Below are 18,579 nucleotides of genomic sequence, written 5' to 3' on the forward strand. Positions count from 1 at the left end.
TTACGTTGTTTGCTGCCGAGACTGACCATTTGCCTGTTATTTGACCATGACTCTGGATTCCCTGCATAATGTTACATCTGTTTGCCCCTGTGTTGACTGTTGCTTGCCTGACCATCTGTGTAATAAAGCTGCATTTGGATCTGCACTCATTTGTCAGCGTCCCCTTCACGTTACAGTTCCATTTCATTTAAGATTTAGAACTGAATCATTCCATATAACTTAAACCTCTACATGTTTTACATAAATACTATTCAATAAAATGAAACAACTGTAATTTTAAAGTTGTGAGAATTTTAAACAGTTGTATCTCGTTTGCTGTTTTTTCAAAAAAAATTTGATCCAAAATAAAACTGTTAAATTACGACCATGAGGATGTCTTGGCATTTTATTAAAGGTGTTTAATCGTAATGATTAAGGAAAAATTATTTTAAATAACATTGTTTTCTCTTGAACTTTTAGTGCAGTCACTTTATTGGTGGTGTTTGATCATAATAATCTAGGAAAAGTCTGTAAAATAACTGTTTTTCTGTAAACATTTTAATGAAAATATCTGTAGATTTATTATTTTTTGCACTTTATTTCAACAAAGAAATTTTACTCTAATTTTATGGTTTTTATTTGGCAGCTGTAGCTGCCAGTCATTTGTCCTTTTTTATGATTTTATTTCTTACAGTATACTGTAAAAGCTTTAAAATTCCCCACAATGTAGTGCATAATACAGTACTAAATTGTAAAGAATGTATGTGGTATTTTACTGGGTGTTTTTGCAGTAAATATCTTCTAAATTGCTGCAAAGTGTTAAAATTGCTGTAATAATTGCTGTAAATTTCTAAATTAACAAGAAATGGCAAGAAAGACATTGGCTTAAATGTGGCATTTATAAAATCATTATCAAGCAGAAAGTAAAATAACTTTTTTTATTTATTTTTTATTTTGAGCAAGTCTCTGAGTTTTAATAATTAAGCTCCAAAGCGTTGCTGAGATACAGCCTTTTCTTTGACTGTAATTCATAAAACTCAAAATGTGTCTGGGTCACAGTGACACAAAATAATTGAGTCGGGTCATAGTGGCATTAACTACAGACTGCCATGTATCGAACTGAATGTAGAAACATCAGGAATCAATTTCCTCACTTACGCGTTATTGCTTGTAATCACTTTCAAATGAGGGGACTGTGGGAAGCTTTTGCCTGGATTTGCCTCTGCGATTTTAAATCACTGTGTCATGCCATACTTAATTCCAATCCATTTGAGGATCAAATTAACTTAATTTTAGCACTTTATAAACTTATCTTAGTTACAATCACACTGTTTATGGAAATCTCTATTCATTGTGGATATACTGTAATGCTCTTCTAACATATTGACATGGAAGCCGAGTTTGGAAAAGTGTCATTTACAGACTTTACAACTTTCAACTTCAACTGCGCTTTGTGCATTCATTGAGAATCTGTACATTGTGGCATGTTTTGAATGGCAATAGATTATGTACTGAATTGCTCAATCTAGTGTCTGAATATAGATCTTTGATTCTGGTGATAGAAAGCCTAGACCAAAAAAAAAATGTATTTCTTTGCCATTCTTTGGAAAAATTGAGCTATTTCTCCTAGAAAGGTTTGATTGAGTTTAATGGGACATTACTGAGATGCTTTTGGGTGATTTTCTCTCTCGCTCTCTTTTCCTAAATTTTTATGTGCTTTCTATTTTATCCAATCTCTGGCTGCTGATGGGGATAAAGAGGTCAATGTAAAGACTGAATTTATTATTATTATTTTATTTTAACAAAATTAGAATCTAAATGTGACTTTTTATTTCCCCTTACTCAGTTGTTTATCAAATAAATGTTTGTTTTGTTGTTTATGGACTGATATCTAGATATACTGGTCAATAATTACAATTTGACTGTTTTTTTTTATTATTATTATTTCAGCTTAAGGTCGCTGGTTCGAGCCTCGGCTTGGTCAGTTGGCGTTTACAGTTTGCATGTTCTCTTCGTGTTTGCATGGGTTTTCTCCAGGTGCTCCGGTTTCCCCCACAGTCCAAAAACATGTGGTATAGGTGAATTGGGTAGGCTAAATTGTCTGTAGTGTATGTGTGTGAATGAGGGTTTATGAATGTTTCCCAGTGATGAGTTGCAGCTGGAAGGGCATCCGCTGCGTATCACACATGCTGGATAAGCTGGTGGTTCATTCCTCTGTGGAGACCCCAGATTAATAAAGGGACCAAGCCAAAAAGAAAAAAATAAATCAACATTTCAGCTGTGTTTTAATATACATTATTACATGGCTCTCTGGAATACTTATTTCTGATTGGTTAATCACAGCATTCATTCCAAGGTACGTTATTCTCTGTTAACAAACTTTAAACTAATAACACAGGATCATCTGCATATTGCGGATCATCTCTGCCGTTAGTGAGCAAATGTGTATTAACTCATTTAATTTATATTTTTAAATATATATATGTGTGTGTTGAATATATTATTTACGTGTGTGTATGTGTGTGCTAATCTATCACACTACTGTTCTGGAATTTTTGGAGCCAGATGTTTAAAAAAATGTTCTTTAGTTTTCATTTTTAAGCTTTACGTTTATGTAAAGTGTTATTACAGTAAGAGTTATTATAAAAATGATTACAGCTTAGATCAATGTTTCATATCTCAAATTCTTTACTTCTGTGGCAAGTAGCTGTGTAATAAGTGGGATAAGGTACATCAAGCTGGTTGTGTTCACTGAATAAACCCCTTTGCATTGGGTTGCCTATAAGTCGAGCTATATTTATCTGCTGGATATATACTTATATATATATATATATATATATATATATATATATATATATATATATATATATATATATATATATATATATATATATATATTGTATGTATATATATATATATATATATATATATATATATATATATATATATATATATATATATATACTGTATATATATATACATATACTGTATGTATATATATATATATATATATATATATATATATATATATATATATATATATATATATATATATAATTTGTATATGTTACTTGTATATTATTACTATTACATACACTTACTACAAAAAAGTATTAATACATATTCTAGATTATTAGATTTTGTAACAATCCTATTGTTTTATATTTTTCTACTTTTATATAAAAAGAAAGTAACAAAAACTTAACTTGACATTAACTTATATATTTTTGTTTATGAAATACAAATTTGAGCTAATTGTAACATTTTGCATAATTGAAACCCACTTTAGCTTACCAGTACAAACGTCAAATATGGACTAAACTATAGCAATATTCTAGACTGCCATAAACCACAGGGGATGTATTGAGAAAACGACACAGCCAGACATAGATGTCAAAAAATAAAAAATGCCACAAATGTGGTAAAATTGCATCTGATGAGATCTTGACAACCCCTTTCACAATGGCTTTAGATTTCAAAGCGTAAAAGTTCACCGATTACACATACTCCCCCTGATTGGTGTAAACGCTCCTTCTTAAATAAAAGAAAAAAGAAAAAGAGGCATTGGCTTTTCTGGAAAGTAAATGGGTGTAATCAAGCTGCAGCCAATCTATTTGAGCTGACTGATGTATTCAGTGAATGAACTTAAAATGCTTTATAAAAGCTTCTTTTTCTCAGTAAAGCTGTATTTATTTGATAAAAAAAAAACAATAAAACTGAAAAACTGTGAAATTTGATCACAATTTAAATTCAATGCTTTACAATTGTACGTAGTTTAAATGTGCTTAAATGTGTTAAATATTCATACAATTTAAATAATTCTGAAATCTTTATGATGATCTGCCACTTAATTACATGCAGATACACCTTACTACGACCAGGTTGGAGCTCTTTTTGCCTTCAGAACTGCCTTAATAATTATTATAGACTTATATGTCTTATCCAGGAAGAAACAAAAAAATATAACATTTACATTAACAAGTATAATATTTACAAAATAGATGTCTTTACTTTCACTCTTGAATGTGTCCCTGAAGAATAAAGCAAACACATTTTAATGGTATTTTTAAATGGTACTATATCAGTTTTCATGGAAAGAAATGAAAAGAAAAGAAAAGAAAAGAAAAGAAAAGAAAAGAAAAAAGAAACAGTGCAAAATTTTACAACACTGATTGTAAATAATGTTTTTACCTCTTAAAAGTTATGGCGTACACTCATCGGCCACTTTTTTAGGTACGCCGTTCCAACTGCTCATTAACACAAGTTACTAATCAGCCAATAACAAGGCAGCAACTCAAGTTGGCATGTAGACATGGTCAAGAAGTTCCAACCACTATCAGTATGGAGAAGAAAGGTGATTTAAGTGACTTTAAAAGTGGCATGGTTGTTGGTAGCAGATGGGCTGGTCTGAGTATTTCAGAAACTGCTGATCTACAGGGATTTTCACGCTAAACCATCTCAAGGGTTTACAAAGAATGGTCCGAAAAATGGAAAATATCCAGTGAGCGCAAATGACTTATTGATGTCAGAGGAGAATGGCCAGACTGGTTTGAGCTGATAGAAAGGCAACTGTAACTTAAATAACCACTGGTTACAACCGAGGTAAGTAGAAGAGCATCTCTGAACATACAACACGTCCAACCTTGAGGCAAATGAGCTACAGTAGCAGAAAACCACACCAGACCATAGAAGATTGGAAATCATGAACATGACAATGAGTTCACTGTACTCAAATGGCCTCCACAGTCAGCAGATCTCAATCCAATAGAGCACCTTTAGGATGTGGTGGAATGGGAGAATTTGCATCATGGATGTGCAGACGACAAATCTGCAGCAACTGCTTGATGCTATCATGACAATATGAACCAAAATCTCTGAGCAATATTTCCAGTACCTTGTTGAATCATTGTCATGAAATATTAATGCTGTGGTACCAGTAATAATGGATCATAGAATAGCAATTCCACAACATAAGGATTTCTGAGGGATCATGTGACACTGAAGACTAGTAATGATGGTCAAAATTTTAGCTTTGGATCACAGAAATTTGTTGTTGTTGTTGTTGTTGTTGTTGTTGTTGTTGTTGTTGTTGTTGTTGTTGTTGTTGTTGTTGTTGTTGATGATGATGATGTTGTTGTTTTTATTGTAATAATAAATCAAAATGTTTCTTTTTTTATTGTATTTTTGATTAAATAAATGCAGCCTGAGCAGGACAGCCTTTTTCAAAAAACATTAAAATCACACGAATCAGTCGAAATATTTCATCAGCAACTTTGAGCCTCGGGTTTGTTTTAAAGATTTCCTTACGACTTACTCTGATTGCAGCATGCAGTTATGGATATAAAAAGACATTTTTAGGTTATTCTCAGTATCCCGTGGATCAGATTTCAGCATGTCATAATTTGAGCCAGTAAAATAATCTTTATTTAGCTGAGAAAAGGCATATCATCTGTCAAGAGGTGCAATGGTGCTTTAACATTTCTGTGAGGTATAAAATATCTCTTCTTTTCATGACAGGGGCAATTTACATCTTGTTTGGAAAGACTATTATTTGTCTATCAGTATATCCTAGTCATTTATCCATTACATACAACAACAGTCAAAATGAATGTTTTGATACTTGACTTGACAAGTTTGAAGCAGAAGGCTATGCAAATTTTAGAAATATGACATAGCTACTATTTAGCATACAACTAGCGGAGAACAAACATTATGATTTACACGTTATTATTGATCCTGACTGTTTTGTTTTTAGAAATTTATTTGATGCATGGCATTTATTAACAAAAAGTCTTCCCCGTCCAGATGCAGGCTCGTAATAAAACACTGTGGCATATAAAAAAGATTTTTAAAAAATAGAGCAAATTCATCAACCCCTCATCCTGCGTCCGTTACATAGCCTTCAAAATATTCCCCTGGGGTAAAAGTAGTCATGACACGAGCAGTTTGTATATCAGCATCAGTGAAATGACAGTGAGGAGCATCTTTATCACTGTCTCAGGTTGTGTCTCAGGTTTAGTTGTCAGCCTGATGAGCTGATCTGGGTAATGTGCTGATGGAAAGATTCCTGCATGCACTGGCTCTTCCATTGTAACAGATGGGGATTTGGGGAATGTGGATGGCATTGAGGAGCTGTTGGACACACTGGCTGGGCTTGTGTTATTTCTCTGCTGGCCTTCAGCGCTGATAAGGGAGCTTGCTTCTATCTTGAGCCCTTGCACTTTGAGATTGGAGAAATTCAAATGTGTTTTTTTTTCTGAAACCATGGATTAATTTAAATTCTGTTGTTGTATTGTAATGTTCAATATTTCTAATGTTTTAATTCAAATGTTGCGTACATAGCACTGTTAACATTATAATCATGCTATGGTCAATATTTGTAATGTAATGAAAATTATATTATATTATATTATATTATATTATATTATATTATATTATATTATATTATATTATATTATATTATATTATATTATAGGCAGCACGGTGGCTGGTTCAAGCCCTGGCTGGGTCAGTTGGCATTTCTGTGTGGAGTTTGCATGTTCTCCCAGTGTTGGCGTGGGTTTCCTCCAGGTGCTCCTGTTTCCCCCACAGCCCACATGTGGTATGACATGCGGTACAGGTGAATTTGGTTAGCTAAACTGTCCAGAGTGTATGTGTGTGAATGAGTGTGTATGGATGTTTCCCAGGGGGAACCCTTTATTTGCAGCTGGAAAGGCATCCGCTGTGTAAAACATATGCTGGATAAGTTGGCGGTAAAGAAAAATGAATGAATAATAATAATATAATAATATAATCCCATATAAGTAATTATTCACCTTAATGTCATTCCTGCATGACTTACTTTCCTCTAACACCAAGAAACAAACAGATGAATTTTAGCGTCTAAACAACAACACTGGATCCCATTGACTTTCATTACCCAGAAACATACATGAAAACAAGATATTTTTCATAACATCTTCTTCTATGCTCTACAGGGAAAAAAAACCCTGCAGATTTATTTATTTAGTTCTACAGTGAATGATTTTCCTTTCTGTGTGAAGTGTTTAGACTCGCTAAGCAAACTGACTAGAAAATAATAAGTAAACACTTCAGAGAAAACTATTGATATCATGATGATATAATGGCACTGAGATGATGTCATTACAATCCCATAATGCTTTCCTGCATTCCATATTCTAGTCAGAAGCAGAAGTTGAAATGGTGCAGAATCAATAAAGGAGATACTGCATTGCAGGCACAATATCTGCTTAAATATTCTCATCTAATGTGAAAACTTTCCCAACTCTTTTCCAAGTTTGTTGTTCTGCTGAACAAGTCGAGCCCCGGGGTGCAGAGATCAATGGAGATGTAAAATACTGTATTTAAAAGCATTATCGGGGTTCTATAATACTGTTGCCGTGGCCGACAGGAAATCTATGCATTAATTAATATCTGAGGCAAAGAGGATTGTGCATTCAGCTCCCAGCTCCGGCGCCCCCGGGGACCATCCCTATCAAACACACAATCACAGCCATCGATCAGACACTTAAATTTTAATTATTCTGTAAACAGACTCATTCATTCTGAGAGTATCTGCAGCTCTTGTGTGGCTGCAGGTGCTTCTGGCCTATTTGTTGCAGTAAACAGAAGCTAAATGTGATGGCTTTGATATCTTATGTTCGGGAGCATGAGAGTGGTTTTCAGAAGGAGTGATTTCTTGTTTTTATTTCTCCCAAGGGCCCTTATAGTATCAAACTGCATTTCAGTTCAGAGTTTATGATGTGAATCTATGGCAAGAGTTTAAAAAAACAGTGCCACATATCAAAGTCAAACGTGTTCATGCTCCCAGAAAAACATCAGTCTTGGAATAAACTAAATAACCGTACAAGATTTTGGTTTCAGGCTTGAGAGCAAATATTCATTCCGAATAACAGCTAAAAATAAACTGTTGTGTTAATATTGGGAAAACATAACATGTATATTTTTCAGATTAAGATAGGTTTAAGCAATTAATATGATGCTTTTGTTGAATGGCGTCAGCAGATTGACACTGAGCCGAGTAGAAAGTGACATGTTTAGTTGTGTTTTAGTTTATAAATTTAAAGTGAATGTGAATGTGTGTGTGTGTGTGTGTGTGTGTGTGTGTGTGTGTGTGTGTGTGTGTGTGTGTGTGTGTGTGTATACTGTTAATATATATGCCGTTAATCTATTCTTAAAGTTGGGTTGGGAGCTAATTCTATTCAACGCAAGCTATAATGACTTTTCCCTTGATATTTTAGCGCAGATCTATAACTGACCGGTGAGCCATCTGAAAAAAAAGTGCCCTTCTGAATCAAATCAGCAGGATGCCCTTCTGTATCTTTCACTTACTTCGAAGACACTACTGAGTACATTTACATGGACAACTGTAATCTAGTTATTTGCCTTAATAGACAATAATAGAATTAAGGTGTTTACATGAAGTGCTTTCATGTACAAGTTTCCTGTAATTTTGGGTGACTAACTGCAGAACGGCAATTTCACTTTAACTCAATAATATTTTATTCATGCCTCTGTGACAAACTGGGATATTAGAAGCAAATAAGGAGTAAGGACTGGTAAGAGTGTTATGAAATAACTAGTGCTGTCAATCGATTAAAAAAATTAACTAATTAATCACACATTTTTTTAAAAATTAATTGCGATTATTCATGATTAATCGCATTTAAAATACTGAAAATTGTAATTTTGGCTATTCAAATGTAAAATTAATGTAAACGCAAGAAAAAAAACTATTTAAATAAAAAAATGTAATTGTTTATTTGAATTAAAATTCAAAATATAATTGTTTAATAGAACACAATTTTGTTTAACTTGTAACACAGATTTCTTCATGTAAACAACATACCCACAATAAACCATCAAGATCCTGGCTTGACAGCCATGTTTATTAAAGAAATGAAAACACAGGCATGTTAATGACATTTAAATTTCAAAACAATAAATGCCAATAAAGAAAACATTGATTTCCATGTTGGATCCTAAGTGGACTGCACAAAAATGCCAAAATACAGGAATTGCAAAAATTCCTTTGAAAAATTATAATAATAAAAATTGAAAATGAAAAATTATAATAATAAACTATAGAATACAAACTGTTGCACTCATTGTAAAGTTTTATTGCTGTGAGTTGAGAACATTAGTTACAGAGTAGAAACAATTTTGCATAATCCTCCTTTACATTCATCCAGTTGCTAAGACTAGGAGTATCCCGCAAATGCACAGAGACTCCCAAATGAATGATAATTTCTCGCAAACCGGTCGTTACATACATTGCACACCCCTCTCCCCCGCATTCCTCCTTGCTCTTCAGGTAGCCTATGTCGCGCGCAACTCACCCCCACCGTCCTTCAGGTACATCTCGCGCGCACACGCCCCTACTCAGATCCATCGCTCACTTCACCCCTGACCCCCCTCAACGGGCCTGACACAGACACACACAACACGCTGCAGACGTTTTGGCCCCAACGGCCTTCCATACTGGAGCGACTCCCCTCAGATTCAACACGCATGATCACGTTCATCAAATTTGCTTAAACTAAGCGTCCTAAAGTATTACTGTATTTCACAAGGATTCTGACACAACAACGCGAAGCATACGCTTTTGTTGCGTTTAATGAGGAAACACACTAAACTTGGAGGGCTCATGCTGAAAGGCAGAGTAATGCCGTGTCTTTGACAGCTCGCGACTTCAGAGACTTTCTGAGTACATTCACATAAAACACCAATACACCGATTTTAATGTGATTAAGATTATACTCTTATTAAAATTATACCGTGTAGCCTAAGCAGTGATTTTATTACCTTAAAGGAACACCGAGTCACGAAATGCGGAGGATTTTCTTTCTGTTCGCCATGCGGTATCAACTTACAACAGAAGTCGAAAGTTAAAAATGAAACACCCGAAATTGCATGAAACTCTGGATAGCCTGGTGATGCAACTAATTGTTTTATACTGGAACTTGCCTTCAAAAAGTGCTTCCTTGGTCTTATCCACATTTCTTGCATGTTAAACACACGTCCACCACAACAGGAAGTAAAAAAAACCTGCAACTGCGTTAATTGTGTTATTTTTTTTAACACGTTAATTATTTAAAATTAATTGCATGCATTAACGCACAAATTTTGACAGCGGTAGAAATAACGCATGAGAAATAGAAAGAAAAAACATCCGCATTTTGTGATGTGTGTGTGTTTGTGTGTCTGCACGGCCCTTTACTGACTGCTGTGCTTGTGGATCTTGTCATGAAAAAATGGCGAAAAGTCCTACATGATGGTAATAGTTTGATTGCAGTGTTCACTTCAATAATGCCACTAATGTGTGCATACTCCCACCTTAATTCCATTTCTGTTTAGTTCAGTTCTGACTTTAGTCGGATTAAGGTCATCAAAAATCGCTGTTTCGAACTTATGTAGGTCTACAGTTCAAAATTCATGTTAAACTGAATAAACAGTTAGTAAACACAAGGACATCTTATTGAACATAATGTATTTTCATCACCAAATTATCACAGTTGAACAGTTTCTCTAGCAGTTTGTGATGCATTTTTGGGAAACAGAAGATGAGCCCCTGGTCTAATGTGCACCCTGGCTTAAGAAACCCGTTCTTAAAGACTTATTTTTAGTTGTTATTTGGTTAACACACATATTCTGAATGCTTTTGGCATGAATTTAAACGAGCTATATTAATCTAGATTAATTCCAAGAGTACAGTGAGATTAATCTAGATAAAAAAAATGAATCTATGCCCACCTATAATATACATTTTGGTCCATAAATATTTAGACATCGACACAATTCTAACAATTTTGGCTCTATACACTAACACAATAAATTTGAAATTAAACTAACAAGATGTGCTTAACTGCAGACTGTCAGCTTTAATTTGAGGGTATTTACATCCAAATCAGGTGAACACTGTAGGAATTACAACAGTTTGCATATGTGCCTCCCACTTGTTAAGGGTCCAATAATTGGACAATTTATGTCTAAGTAATTGGACAATTGGCTTCTAAGGTGTTCCATGGCCAGGTGTGTGTTATTCCCTCATTTCCCTACTTACAATGAGCAGATAAAAGCTTCAGAGTTCATTTCAAGTGTGCTATTTGCATTCAGAATCTGTTACTGTCAACTCTCAAGATGAGATCCAAAGAGCTGTCACTATCAGTCAAGCAAGCCATCATTAGGCTGAAAAAAAGAAAACCAACCCCTTAGAGAGATAGCAAAAGCATTAGTCATGGCCAAAACAACTGTGTGGAACATTCTTAAAAAGAAAGAACGCACCAGTGAATTCAGCAACACCAAAAGACCAAAGAATTACTTTCCTGATGAAAAAAACACCCTTCACAACAGTTGGCCAAATCAAGGACACTCTCCTGGAGGTAGGTGTTTGTGTGTCAGAGTCACCAATCAAGAGAAGACTACACCTGAGTGAATACAAAGGGTTCACCCCAAGATGTAAACCAGTGTAGAGCCTCAAAATCAGAAAGGCCAGGTTACAGTACTAAAAAAGCCTTCACAGTGCTGGAAGAACATCCTATGGACAGATGAGATCAAGATCAACTTGTACCAGAGTGATTGGAATAGTATGGAGAAGAAAAGGAACTGCTCATGATTCTAAGCAGTGAATTATGGTGGAACTGGTTCTCTTGTACTTATTGATGATGCGGCTGCTGACAAAACGAGCAAAATGAATTCTCAAGTCTTTCAGCCAATATTTTTTGCTCATATTCAGCCAAATACTTCAGAACTCATTGGACCGTGCTTCACAGTGCAGATGGAGAAGGACCCAAAGCATACTGCAAAAGCAACCAGAGTTTGTGGAAGGAACGAAGTGAAATGGTATGCAATGGCCAAGTCAATCAGCTGACCTGAATCCGAATAAGTTTGCATTTCACTTGCTAAAGACAAAACTGAAAGGAAAATGCCCCAAAAACAAGAAGAAACTGAAGACAGTTGCTGTAGAGGCCTGACAGAGCACCACCAGGAATGAAACCCAGCATCTGGTGATGCCTATGCATTCTAGACTTCAGGCTGTAATTGACTGCAAAGAATTTGCAACAAAGTATTAAAAAGTGAAAGTTTGATTTATGATTATTATTCTGTCCAATTACTTTTAGACCCTCAATAAGAGGGAGGCACATGTGCAAACTGTTGTAATTCCTACAGCATTCACTTGATTTGGATTCAAATACCCTTAAATTAAAGTCTGCAGTTAAAGCACATCTTGCTCGTTTCATTTCCATTGTGTTAGTGTATAGAGCCAAAAATGTTAGAATTATGTAGATATCCAAATATTTATGAACTTAACTGTATATATATCATCTTGTTTATCCAACATTTAATGAAAAAAATATATCCAAATCAAATTACTGATTTGAAAGGTCAGCAGGCTATGGCTTGCAATTATGAAAATGATCAGGGGTGGCCAAACTTTTTTGTTAACTTTTTGTTTATATATATATATATAATCTTGGTTATCCAATATTTAATGTCAGAAAACACCTTTTCTTTATGATTTATGAATTCATTGGATGCCTAGGAACACTAAGTAAATAAAATAAACATAACAAACATTTTACTCAACACAATAAAATCTGCCACTAAATTTGTCGCAATTTTGATATGTGTTTAAGAAAAAAAGTCACGTAAGAGAAGGAAAAAGCAATCAGCTTTGTAGAATGACCATTATAACGCAGAAAGCACTAGGCTTGTGCAAAACTTAAATGAGATAGTTCGGTGTGGAAGAACCTGATGTCCTCTGCACCACATTGAGATCTATATGAAGGACGGCCACCCTCTGACCTCAGTCTGATTACATCCATCCAGGCATTTCTTAAACCCCCTCAGCTATTTGGGCTGAAATTTCATGGCAGTCACTTTAAAAGGACATTTTTTACAGCACAGGAGGTCATCAACCTTTATAAGCTGGACTATTTTTTTCCAGAGGCTGCATCAACGAGTAAAGCTGAGAGAGAAGCTGCCTACAGCCGCACATTTCATTACTGCTGTTTGCGAAAAAAATATGTCAAGCGGGACACATGACAGTGACAACGGATACTATCTGAGAGATAAAAATCACCCTCTATCAAAACCCTGATGGATAACTAGATAGGAAGGCAGGAATGTGTGATGCATGTCGCAAAAAGACATGAATGTAATGGAATAAGTTGAGGGCCCTCCGTCAAACTCAGTGCTCTTCTGCTTCTTCCTTTCCTGCTGCTTGTCTGTTGATTCATGCCAGATGAATTGCCTCTCTGCCAGCCTGCCCTCTCTAACTCGATGTAAAAGCCTTGAGCTCAGTGCATAATTCATTAGCAATGTGATTAGCTTCAAGTGCTACACTGATCGGTTGAACTGAGCTGGAGCTCGAAAAGAGCAAGGCAAGGAGACTTTCAAACAGCTCCAAGCTTACACATTAAACACGTTCTTCTAAAATCCTGACCATATAATTAACCACTGCAAGCATTTCAATATTTGGATTCTTGACATTTCTAATATGTGCATACATAAATCAATAGATTGTAAAACAGAATGATGGATGCTTATAATTGTCACGATAACCAGCGATCGTTCTCCATAGATCGCTGGTTCCCACACATTAACCATGGACTACATATTCAGATATGCACTTTGTCCAGACACCCATGCTCACTCATCTAGACTGATGGACACCTAGCATCATAGCACCTGAGGACTATCAGAGACTGATTGCATTCACTACATAAGCCACACATTCACCCTTTCAGTTTGCCGAGTCTTGTTGATCAGTAGATGATATTACACCGCGTTTTCCTTGTCTTGTTTCCCGTGTTTCGACCTTGCCTTGTTTATCCTTGTTCTCCTGTTTAGCCGCCTGCCTTACAACCTATAGCCTGTTTACTGACTACGATTCTGGACTGCCTGCACCTGTATTGACCATTGCTTGCCTGACTACGATTAAACCCGCATATTGGATCTCATCCCAGTTGTGTGTCACTCCCCGAAGTTCCAATAATAAAGCAAGAATTTTCAGAAATGGATGGATGGATGGATGGATGGCCATTAAGAGAAAATTATAAATTGCAGAATGATGGATGTATGGATGACTATTTAGAAAGAACAATAAATGACAGAATGATGAATGGATGAATGGATGACAAAAGAGAAAAAAAGAGAAAAAATGATAAATAACATGATGGATGGATGGATGGATGGATGGATAGACGGACAGATGGATGGATGGATGCTTGGATGGATGAATGGATGGATGACAAAAAAGAAAGAATGATAAATGACTGGATGGATGGATGGATGGATGGATGCTTGGATGGATGCTTGGACGAATTAATGGATGGATGACAAAAAAGAAAGAATGATAAATGACAGGATGGAAGGATGGATGGATGCTTGGATGGATGCTTGGACGGATGAACGGATGGATGACAAAAAAGAAAGAATGATAAATGACAGGATGGAAGGATGGATGGATGCTTGGATGGATGCTTGGATGGATGCTTGGACGGATGAATGGATGGATGACAAAAAAGAAAGAATGATAAATGACAGGATGGATGGAAGGACGGACGGATGGTTAAATTAGAAATAATGACAATTGACAGAATGACAGGATGGATAGATGGATGGATGGATGGATGGATGGATGGATGGATGGATGGATGGATGACAATTTATAAAGAAATAAAAAATAACAAAATAATGGACGGATGGATGGATGACGATTTAGAAAGAATGATAAATGACAGAATGATGGATGGATGGATGGATGGAGGGATGGAGGGATGGATGGATGGATAGATGGATGACCATTAAGATCAACTGCAGAGATCAATAAATTGATAGATGACAGAAAGATGAAATAACAAGATGATAAATGGAATGATGGATAGATGGATAGATAGATAGACAGACAGACAGACAGACAGATAGATAGATAGATAGATAGATAGATAGATAGATAGATAGATAGATAGATAGATAGATAGATAGATAGATAGATAGATAGATAGATAGATAAAATGATGAGCGTCATTATGCTAGTGCTGCTGTTTTGATAGAGGCCATAAACAATAATGGCTCTTGAGTAGCAGCCTTATTAACCTCTTCTCAGATGGATTGGTACACAAGTCATCAATTTGCTCCTAGAAAACTTGCTTTAAGTTCACCATCCGTCTTTGTCAGGAACAATCGCTAACTTCATCACTCAAGCCAGGGAGGCAAACGAGCGGGATTGGCACAGCGGTTCTCACTCTCGACTGCCAGATTCAACCTTCTCCCTGCTGTCTGTCAGACGGGTTCCTGCAGAAGGTTGTCAAGTGCAAGGACAGGAGAGATGCCCCGGTGGTCACATTTCCAGTGGGCTTTGCCAACCCGATTATACACGCTATCTGCAAGCAGTCAGGCCTCAGCGGGGTGTCATGAGTGGACTATCCAGGACCTCCCTAATCCGTTAGATAGAGCTGGATATGTGTGGTCAGAGAGAGGTCATGCTTCAGTACAGAGCTAAAATCTGCTGAAAAAGATGACATTTTGGAAGAACCGAGCATGCTTATACCAAGGCTGTGCATTATTGTAAATTTAATTAGGAATGTCTTTAAATTATCAATAGATTCTTAAATTAGAATTGGGGTAAAAAAACAGTAGGCAAAATAAAATATTAAATGCATTTTAGAATAAAAATTATCAATGAGTATTTGAAAAGGCCAACGGATAGAAAAAAAATTACAGAAAAAAAGAACAACAGACATAAGAATAGGCATAAAGAAAGATGGTTACATGTTAATAATGAAAGAATGACAAAAAGATAAGACAATGACAGGATGGATAAAATAACTAAATAATGGGTTATGGATGGATGGATGGATGGATGGATGGATGGATGGATGGATGGATGGATGGATGGATGGATGGATGGATGGATGGATGGATGGATGGATGGATGGATGGATGGATGTTTGCAAAGATCAATAGATGAAACTATAGAACAACAGAACTGCACAGATCAATAATGGATGACAGAAAGATAAATAACGAGATGATGAATAGAATGATGAATGGATAGTTTGACAGACAAAAGGAAGGATGGATGGATGGATAGATGACAGATTGATTAAAGTAAATAGATGTTCAGCAATAATGATATATAATGATTGATAAAGCCATATACAAACCTACAGAACAACAGAATGGTAAATAGAAAGACAGAACAATGGACGAATGAATAAAAAAACAATTCTTCAATTCAGGCTTTTGCACACACCAGAAGGAAGAAAGAATACACACACAAAGGGGAAGATAAATGCCTCTTTTTTCCACTCTCAGCCTATTGTTATTACGATCTCCGATTGAAAGCTTGAGTTCAGACCTTATTGAGTTTTGTACAGTCTCTGCAATTTCCAGCAAAGTTGCCTCTTCCTTCATTTGGGAGCTGTCCGTGGTGCTGAAACCTGAGCTGTGCCAAGCTAAACTGAACACTTTCCACTCTGTTCAACTGCTTTTGTTTTTCAGCGCTAAACTCCTGGAGTGACTGCTTCTATTTTGTCACCAGGTCTTCGGGGATGACATGCAATACTCCTAACCTCGCCTTTAATCCACAGTGCAACAGTAAAGAAATAAAACTCAGAGCTGCACTAAGGGCCAATTTACACTCAGGCTGACTCTTGAGGTTTTTAAGCTAGGGGAGCAAATGAGCCAAATCGATCAGGAATGCCGTCTCCTTTGGTAATGAGAAGACACAGGCCTCCCTGTGGGGAGAAGAACCTGGACTGCATGCAGACTGGAAGGCAGCCTATTCACAATGAGATCCCCAGAGAACAGATGGTGGCCCAAACAGCCACAAAGGGCTCTGCTAGAGACCAATTAGGGACACTGCAATGTCAGGTAGAAAGTGGGCGAGCTGAAAAGGTTGCATCTTTAAACCGACAATAACAAGTCGAAGTGCATTTTTTGGGTTTATTATCTTAAGACCAATGTCTGAAGTACTTTTGCGCAGCTTTTGTTCACTTAATACATCACAATTAAGACAGCCAGTGGAGTTTTGTTTTCTGAGTCTGTTGTCACACAAACAAAAGCTCGCTCTCCTCTGCACCCCCTGCCTCCGCACCGGTGGAGAAATCAGCAGGCGATGACGGCTTTCATTTTCACACCCTCAGTATCTGACAGGCCTGAGGGCACTATGTTTTAATAACAAATCAATAGCTGGGAGAAACTCCATCCTAACAGCAGCCAGAGCTGACAAACTACCAACAAAACCCAGTTTTCCTTTCAAACGTTAATCTATCCTAACATGTAGCACAGGGAGAGGCAGCTTAGAATACAATCTATGAGAGAATGGGTGCAGCGAAACAAGGTTATTCCATCAAATGTGAATGGGAGACGTAATGACGAAGATAGCAGGAAATTATTTCTATGCATGGGAAGCTTTTCCGCTCGCTGATATAATATGAGTGTTTAATTGAAACGTTCTGCGCTTCCCGTGAGTTCTGCTTTCTAATCGATAGTTTTGCTCGAGGCTGGTTTCACACTCGCTGGAGAAAGGGGAGGTGGGATGGGGCAGAAAGGGGAAGGAAATGTGCATGCAATTAATTATAAATGGAGCTCTGCAGATTGAGCAAACTGCACGGGTCAGAGACTTCGCAAGAGCGCAGTTCGGCTGCCGTTTTCCCCCCGTAGATTGAAGCCCTCCATCTTGCGCCATGGGCTAATGAACGGCCTGATTGCTTTCCCTAATGAGAACCACACTCTGGGAAATGGGTTCTTGCATCAGAATGGAACAGTGGGTCAAGAATTAAGGAAAAAAAAAATCTAATTTGTCACCGATACAAACTGCATCACTTCCTCTCTCCTAGAATCTTTCTCTGTGTGCGTTCCTAGTCTGCTTGGAAAAGTCAAGTCATTTGTACAAACCCAAACCTTTCTGTGTGATGTATCTGTGCCATGTCATATATGCAGATTTTTTTTTTTTGGAGTGTAAATGATCACAGAATCTGAATATTGAAAGAATCATTTGGCCTCAGAAAATTATTTGGCCTCTGAAAATCAGAAAATCAAAATCAGCTGCAGATTCAGCTTTACAGTATATATAAATAACACTCTAAAACACATTCATTCATTCATTCATTTCCTTCGGCTTAGTTTCTATTTAGGAGGTCAACACAGCGGAATAAACGACAACTATTTCAGCATATGTTTTATGCAGCGGATGCCCTTCCAGCCGCAACCCAGTAGTGGGAAACACCCATACACACTTATTCTCTCTCTCTTACACACACACACACACACACACACATAGATATGGCCAAAATAGTAAGTTGAATTCATCTAGCGCATGTCTTTGGACTGTGGGGGAAACCAGTGCACCTGGAAGAAACCCATGCGAACATGGGGAGAACATGCAAACTCCATGAAGAAATGCTAACTGACCCAGCCGAAATTCAAACCAGTGACCTTCTTGCTGTGAGGTGACATTTCTAACCACTGACCCACCAGGCAGCCCCTTCCTAAACACTATAAAAGATATAGGAATGAAATGCTCTTCTTCACTTCAACTGAGATTTTTTCCTCACTATTTGAGAACAGTTT

The 18,579-nt window shown here is 36.6% G+C and overlaps 1 non-coding gene across 5 annotated transcripts in view; it reads right to left on the reverse strand.

Moving 5' to 3' along the window:
- Window positions 1–18,579, reverse strand: part of LOC141377866 (uncharacterized) — a 110,591-nt gene that overhangs the window by 32,142 nt on the left and 59,870 nt on the right. Inside the window, exon 4 of one of the 5 annotated variants that reach the window (XR_015509645.1) lies at window positions 5,919–6,199. The exons of the other annotated variants lie outside the window; for them this stretch is intronic. This is a non-coding gene — a transcript (uncharacterized LOC141377866). The remainder of the gene's footprint in view (window positions 1–5,918; window positions 6,200–18,579) is intronic. 5 annotated transcript variants of the gene reach the window in all.

Source organism: Danio rerio, chromosome 15, assembly GCF_052040795.2.
Source record: "Danio rerio strain M-AB ecotype USA chromosome 15, GRCz13ab, whole genome shotgun sequence".
NCBI classification, from domain to species: Eukaryota; Metazoa; Chordata; class Actinopteri; order Cypriniformes; family Danionidae; genus Danio; species Danio rerio.